This window comes from Myotis davidii, unplaced genomic scaffold (genome assembly GCF_000327345.1).
Source record: "Myotis davidii unplaced genomic scaffold, ASM32734v1 scaffold81, whole genome shotgun sequence".
Classification (NCBI taxonomy): domain Eukaryota; kingdom Metazoa; phylum Chordata; class Mammalia; order Chiroptera; family Vespertilionidae; genus Myotis; species Myotis davidii.
The window spans coordinates 77,360-85,512 of NW_006291554.1; positions in this window are offsets into that span (position 1 = coordinate 77,360).

Sequence of the window (8,153 nt, forward strand, 5' to 3'; positions counted from 1 at the left end):
CGCTCGGTCCCGGGCTGGGACGCTGGGACTTTGAACTTGTGCACGGGACAGGCGCGCTCTGCGCAACCCGCTCGCACCAAGCCCCTACCCCGTCCCCCCTCCCCATCCAGCTTTAAGCCAGCTTGCCCCTTCCTATGTCTGGTGGCCCTCGGCCTGGAGACCTTGGGTACTGGAACAGATGCCCACTCATGGGGGTGACTCTGGGGTCACAGGGAAAGGTGCCCTGGGCTGGAGGCAGTGGGCTCCAGCAGGCCCTGTCCTGACCCAGCCAATCTGAGTGTCTCCCCATGTGCCACATTCCACCTCTGCATCCAAAACCAGAACTCCTGAGGCGCCAGGGCATGGTGAAGGCGGGGGAGAGCCGAGAGTACAGTAGAGGCACTCCCTTTCCTCCTGGAGCTGGGGACACCTTCCCTCCCCGCCCCCCTCATTCCACCAGGCCCTGTCCTTCTGTCCCTAGGACTGCCTTCTTCCCAAGCCCTGCCAACACCCACCTAGGAGAGGCGGCCCTCTCAGGAGCTTCCCAGCCCGATGCAATGGTCTAGTTCCCTGGTCGGCAAACTGCGGCTCATGAGCCACATGCGGCTCTTTGGCCCCTTGAGTGTGGCTCTTCCTAAGCCTTAGGAGTACCCTAATTAAGTTAATAACAATGTACCTACCTATATAGTTTACGTTTAAAACATTTGGCTCTCAAAAGAAAGTTCAATCGTTGTACTGTTGATATTGGGCTCTGTTGACTCCTGAGTTTGCCGACCACTGCTCTAGTTACCTAGCTCTCTCTTGCTGAACTGCCTGGAGCCCAGATCCTCCTTTGGCCCCAAGTCCCAAGATCACAGCAGAGCTGGGCCCAGAGCCAGTGAGTTGGACTCCAGAATCCACGTTTAACCACTAAACAGGACAGTTTGCTGGGCAGCCTGGCGAACAGGCCGGTGGCAACACACAAACGTCCCAGGAAGGCTTTCCCAGGCTCCTTTCTCAAGGCCTCGCAGGGAGGCCTTGTCTTGCTGAGGGTGCCTTCCTCTTGGGCTGTGGCACCTCTGCCTTTCTGGTGACTCACCCTTTCCCTTGATATCATAGCCCTTTCGCTGTGGCCACAGAGAAGACTGGGCGTCTGAAAGCCCATTTACTTGCGTATGGTCTGATCATTAGCAGGGAATGAAGACAGGTCTCTTAATTCCATACTGTCAGTGCCTCTCCTCTTGTCTTCCTTGTTGATGTCCTGAAAAGGGGCAGCCAGTGGTAGAGGGATTCTGGGAAGCCGTGGGCTTGGACGTGTCTCTTACCCGGGCTCTAAATGGGCAAAGCCATCCACAGAAGAGGAGTCACGTGACCCATTTGCAGACTAGGAAGAGCACTGAAGATACTACTAGGAGAATGGGGGGCAAGGGGAGGAAGGGAAAATTGGTTCCAAAGTGGTTGCAGGAGGCCTGACCCAGGGCAGAGGTGCGAATGGGTGGAGAGAAGTAAATGGACTCAAGAGATATTTAGGAAGTTCCGGGACGCTGTGGACTGAGAGAGGGAGAGAAGGACAATGCCCAGTTTTCTGGTCTAGGTGACCTGGTTGGTTAACTGTTGATGCATAAAAACACCCTCAAACTTGGTGGCTAGAACAACAATCTTTTGTTGTTCCTCACACGTCAGCGGGTCAGCAGAGGGTGAGCTGACCTAGACTGGGGCCAGTTGGGTGGCTCTGCTGCGCGTGCCTCTCATCTTTCTCTTCCTGGGACCAGCAGAGTACTCCCAGCATGCCCCTCTCCTAAAGCAGCCGAGCGTAAGAGGGCGAGGGCAAACGTGTGAGGCCTCTGCAGGTCCAGGCTTGGAAATGGCATCTGCACTTCTGCCTCTCTGACCCCCACGGGCAAGTGGTGGGAATGAGACCTGGCAAAGGTGGGACACAGGGAGGAGGGAGAACCATGGCCACCAATGCCATCGGCCACAGGCCACGCCCAGATGAGGGTGGCTCTATTCTCGGAGTTAGGAGACATGGATGGAGAAGCAGGCCGGAGGGAAGAAGGTGAGTTTAGTCAGGACCCGGAAGGTTGGTGATGCCTGTGGACGTCTGAGTAGAGATGGTGAAGAAGCCGTTGGATGTGTGGCTGAAGACAATGGTTTGGAAATGAGCAGCCGGTCCCGAAGGGAGGGACCTGTAGAAAGGATGCAGGTGGGACAGCTGGAGACCCCCAGAGGCACCTGCAAAGGACAAGTCAAGGTGCAGGAAGAGACCATGAGGGAGGGGGCCGACGGAAGCCCGTGGAAGGACCTTCCTGGGAGCTGACGCGCAACAGGGTCAGGCGCTGCATGGAAGCCTGTCCCCCATTCAGCAGCGAGGAGGCGGGTCATGGAAACCTTGCAAGAGCAGGCTCGGGGTGCCCCCGAGGCCATGGTTTGTAAGATCTTTTTTATGCAGCACTGTTTTTAGGCTTTGTTGCTGTTGTTATATGTATATCTAATCCTGTGGTTCCCAAACCGCGTGCCTGAGAAGCTGCAGGGAACCCATAAGGGTGCCCAGGATATTTTTACTTTTCTAAGAAGACACAGAGATACTCAGCGTCTGGCAGGCACCCGTGCACTGCTAACGGGAGGCAGCTCCCAGCCCAGCATTAGATTGCGCTGCACGCCTCTCTAGGCTGTTCCCCCCTGTCTTGGCCACACTGCGCTTTCCGCGGTTGCAGTGAGGAACTAGTACTGCAGGGAAATCAAGGTGAAACAGAAAGCAAGGATGGTGTATCCCATCTGATCCCACTATCTGAGACGCTGCATAGCGCCCCACAGGCTCACACGTCCCCTTGGGAAGTCATTTTGATTAAAAATGAAATATTTTCTCCTCCAACATATGTGTATTATTTTCTTCAAGCAGCTACCAACTTGTTAGGGCATTTAGATATATTAAGCTGTTTGCACCTAACTACTTAATAAACAGAACCGTTCGCATTTCTGTTGTCCTAGGAGTACCGTGATATAATTGTTGAGATTCTAAGAGTGTCATGAAGTCCAGCCATTTGGGAAACCGGATCTAGTTGGATGTATCTAAGCGCTCTGTCATAGTCAATGGTGTGTTCACCCCACATTTTACTATGCAGGCTCCCTGTGAGTGACACTTGGGTAGACATCAGACTTATATATAGTTTTCTAAATGAGTAGTTTGAAGGGAGAAAAGTTACACCCAGCTAGTGTGGCTCAATGGTTGAGTGTCAACCCATGAACCAAGAAGCTGAGGGTTCAATTCCCAGTCAGGGCACATGCCCAGGTTGTGAACTTGATCCCCAGTAGGGGGACCACAGAGGGGGTGGGGGACAGCTGATCCATGATGTTTCTGACTCTCTACCCTTCTCCCTTCCTCTCTCTAAAATAAATAAAAACATATTCTTTTAAAAAGAGAGAAAAGTTAGAAGTATATTGGTAGCTTTAATTTCTATCCCTTACACTTCTAAGACAAAGATAAAAATCACTAAATCAAAAATAATCAGAAATTAGGAAATAAAGTAGACAATTATAATTTAGGCTTACTAATTTATTATACATATCTGTCTGAAATTTTATAAAAGATTTCACCTTGGAATATGTTAGAAATAAGTAAATCTTCTTTCCATTCTATCTTCGTCAGGACAGTGGGAAGCTGTTACGAGTTGAAAATAGATGTTTGAACTATAGCCCGGGGCCAACATCACACAGAGTTGTTTGTCCAAGTTGGAGGGTGAGGGGTGAGTCCTGTCTCCAGTTAAATAAATCACTCATGCAACTGAGGTTAAGATTTTTTTAAAGCTGAATTTGTTTTTAAACCTGAAGACAAATTTGATGGACTTTGATGTTTAAGGAAAACAGATTCCAAAGGGTTCTGGGGGGTGGGGGGTGAGAAGTGCTTATTTTTAACAAGTGTGAATACTTCTGTTGTGTATGTCTTTGTACTCATCTCAGAAGCTAATTTGACTTTAGGAAAATTAAATATTGTTGTAGGTATCTTCCATTTTTCTGATTTTATTTATTATTTTCATTAATCTGAGAGAGAGGAACGGGGGGAGGAGAGAGACAGGGAGAGAGAGAGAAACAGATGTGAGAGAAACATTGAGCGGACAGTTGCCTCTGACTGGAGATTGGAGATCAAACCCACAACTTGGGCATGTGGCCTGATCAGGAATCGAACCCACTACCTCCTGGTGTATGGTATGATGCTCCAATCAACTGAGCCATACCAGCCAGGGCCATTTTTATGGTTTTATAGCATTCCTCCCTTGGCACCTGTCTTTCCCCCAGTACATGAGTATGTGAGGCAGATAATTAAATTCAGTAGCCCTGTGTACACAAAAGAAAGTTCTGGAAAGTCGTACTCTAAGTTATTAACAACTATCTGTGGGAGGGATTTAGAAATTGGTGGCTAGGAGAGGACTTCTGCATCTTCATTAACTCTGTATTGATGAACTTTTAACTTTTTTGCTAAAAGAAAAAGAAAAACAGCCAACAAAGCAGTAATAATGGGGGGATCGCAAGGTGCTTAGGACTTTTAAACCAGTCTCTTAAGTGATCAGGGGTCAAAGGGAAATCAAAAACAACACACTATATAGGAAGCAGGAGGATGAGAACACCCTTATGACAATCTTTGGGATGTCCTCAGAGGTAAGTGCACATTCTCACATGTTTTTATTAGAGACTGAAAAGAAATTCTTTTTTACTCTAAAGAGAGAGAGGAAGGGAGAGAGAAAGAAGCATCGATTTGTTGTTCCACTTATTTATGTATTCATTGGTTGCATCTTGTATGTGCCCTGACTGGAGATCAAACCCACAACACTGGTGTTTGGGGATGATACTCTAACCAACTGAGCTACCCAGCCAGGGCCTGTGGGACACTTTATCAACAAGTGAAACTTCATGCAATTTTGACATTTCACTTTCAGTATTACCCTACAAACCAGTGTGATTTGAATGATGTGTGAGACCAATAAAAGGAAGGTTCTAGGCTAGTACTATCTAGTAGAAATAGAACATGGGCCACAAATGCAAATCATGTGGGTAGTTTTAAATTTTCTGCCAGTCCCATTTTTAAAAGTTTTTTTATAGGTGCAATCAATGGTAATATCTTATTAACTCAATATATCCCAAAGGTTATCATTCTTACATACTAGAGGCCTGGTGCCTGAAATGTTTGCATGGATAGGGTCCCCTAGGCCTGGCCAGTGATCAGGGCTGATCAGGTTCCCACCTCCTTGCCTTCCCCCCCTCCTTCCCTCATTCCCTCAATGCCCCACCATGCCAGTTGCCCCCTCATGGTCAGCACACATCATAGCGAGCAATCAAACTCCCAGTCTCCTGATCAAACTCCCCAAGGGACACTTTGAATATTAGCCTTTTATATATATAGACTAGAGGCCCAATGCATGGAATTCGTGCAAGAGCTGGCCTTCCCAGCCTGGGCTGCCTTGTGGCCCGGTGGCCCCCCCTGCCCCCCCACCCACTGGTCATTCCGGAAGGTCGTTCCAGAAGGTTATTCTGCCGTCTGGTCTAATTAGCATATTAGCTCTTTATTATATAGGATACGCAATATAAAAAATACTGATATTTCCTGTTTCGTTCTTGTACTGTCACTGAAATCCAGTGTTTTCTGTACTCATAGTACAACACAATTCCAACTCTCCATGCTTCAAGCCCCCTGTAGCTGTATCTGACTAGGACAGCAGTTCTCAACCTGTGGGTCGTGATCCCTTTGCGGGTCGAACAACCTTTTCACAGGGGTCGCCTAAGACCATCGGAAAACACATATATAATTACATATTGTTTTTGTGATTAATCACTATGCTTTAATGATGTTCAATTTGTAACAATGAAAATACATCCTGCATATCAGATATTTACATGACGATTCATCACAGTAGCAAAATTACAGTTATGAAGTAGCAACGAAAATAATTTTATGGTTGGGGGTCACCACAACATGAGGAACTGTATTAAAGGGTCGCGGCATTAGAAAGGTTGAGAACCACTGGGCTAGGAGCTATTGTATGGGACAGCATGGGTCTAGCCCAGTGATGGCGAACCTATGACACGCGTGTCAGAGGTGACATGCAAACTCATTTTTTTGGTTGATTTTTCTTTGTTAAATGGCATTTAAATATATAAAATAAATATCAAAAATATAAGTCTTTGTTTTACTATGGCTGCAAATATCAAAAATTTCTATATGTGACACGGCACCAGAGTTAAGTTATTAGGGTTTTTCAAAATGCTGACACGCCGAGCTCAAAAGGTTCGCCATCACTGGTCTAGCCTGTTAAAATATACGATGTTGCACCTTCTGTAATGTGAGGACACAGCAAGGTGGCGCTGGCTATGAATCAGGAAGTGGGCTCCCACCCACTGTAGCACCCTGGTCTTGGACTACTAGCCTCCAGAACCATGAGAAATAAATTTCTGTTGTTTGTAAACCAAAAAAAATTAATTAATTAAAAAATATCTATAATGTCAAACTCCAGGTCCTATTAGCTGTGGATTGGATAGGATAGGTAGGTCCTGTCTGGAAATGATTGACAACCCTGGCTCGTACGGACAATCTGAGTCGCACAGGGGTGCGAGGTCTGGCCAGCAGCCGCATCCTGCAGCCACCAACGCAGCCCCGTCAGTTTTCCATCCTAACCCACCTCCTGCTCCGTTCCCTGCAGCGCTGGCTGAACCCTTCCAGCCGAGTAATTTGAAGTGAACTGCCTAACGTGGCTAATGTTTTGCCCTCACAGCTCACAGAGAAGTCCCCCAGGAAAAGAAAGGGGGGCCTTGAAAACATCCTGTCGTCCTCTGAACAGACACTTTACGAGACCCTTTGCCTGGGCAATCCTGGGAAACAATGGAGAGACCAGAAAAGGACACTGAGAGAGAAGGCAAGGGCACCGCTTCCCGCTGTTCCAACGTTTGGGAGCACACGCTCAAAGCAGCAAGCTTAGGACTGGGTGCCGGAATCCACCAGGAGACCCAAGGCCTCCCTGCCCGTTCCCTTCTCTGTGCTCTCAGAAGCTCCTGGGAGTTAGCTCCTCCCTTGCAAGTTGATCTGCCAATAAACTGGCAGAGAGAGGAGGGGGGGAGCCTGGCCTTGCCCTCAGGAACCACCCCCCTCACCCCTTCCAGGGAGAGAGGAGGTAAAACCTAGGACCTGACCCAAAGGTTTCCATCTGGCTAATGGTAAGGATCCCTGGGCTTTGCCTAGGGGGTCCCCATGCTAGGAAGGGCAGACTCACCCTCCGGGCAGTGGGGACTGTGAGCTAGGGTCTGGGACTTATTCCCAGGGTGATGGAGGTCAGAGGTCAGCCAAGCTGGTGCCATTAGGACAGGTACCCCCTAAAGGAGGCTGAGAGGGGTAATCTCAAAGCCATGCTTATTTGGGAGAATCAAAAGAAAAATTGGCCGTAACCGTTTGGCTCAGTGGATAGAGCGTCGGCCTGTGGACTGAAAGGTCCCAGGTTCGATTCCAGTCAAGGGCATGTATCTTGGTTGCGGCACATCCCCAGTAGGGGTGTGCAGAAGGCAGCTGATTGATGTTTCTCTCTCATCGATGTTTCTAACTATCCCTCTCCCTTCCTCTCTGTAAAAAATAAATACAATATAAAAAAAATTGACAGTGTGGCTCAGTGATTGAGTGTCACAGTTCCATTCCTGTTCAGGGCACATGCCTAGGTAGTGGGCTCAAACCCCAGTGGGGGGCATGCAGGAGGCAGCCGATCCATGATTCTTTCTCATCATTGATGTTTCTATCTTTCTCTCTTAAATCAATCCTATATAATAAAACCCTAATATGCAAACAACAGAACGACCGATCGCTATGATGCACACTGACCACCAGAGGGCAGACACTTAATGCAGGAGCTGCCCCCTGGTGGTCAGTGCGCTCCCACAGGGGGAGCACCACTCAGCCAGAAGCCAGGCTCATGACTGGTGAACCCAGGGGCGGGGCCTCTCCCGCCTCCACAGCAGCACTAAGGACCCCTTCGGGGTCCCAGACTGTGAGAGGGCGCAGGCCTGGCTGAGGGACCCCCCCGCCCCCCAGTGCACGAATGTCATGCACCGGGCCTCTTGTAAAAATATATTACATATAAAAAAAGAGCAGATTCTGGAGTCAGACTGTCTGACTTTGGACCTAGCTATACAAAAAAGGAAGGAAAGAAGGAAGGAAGGAAGGA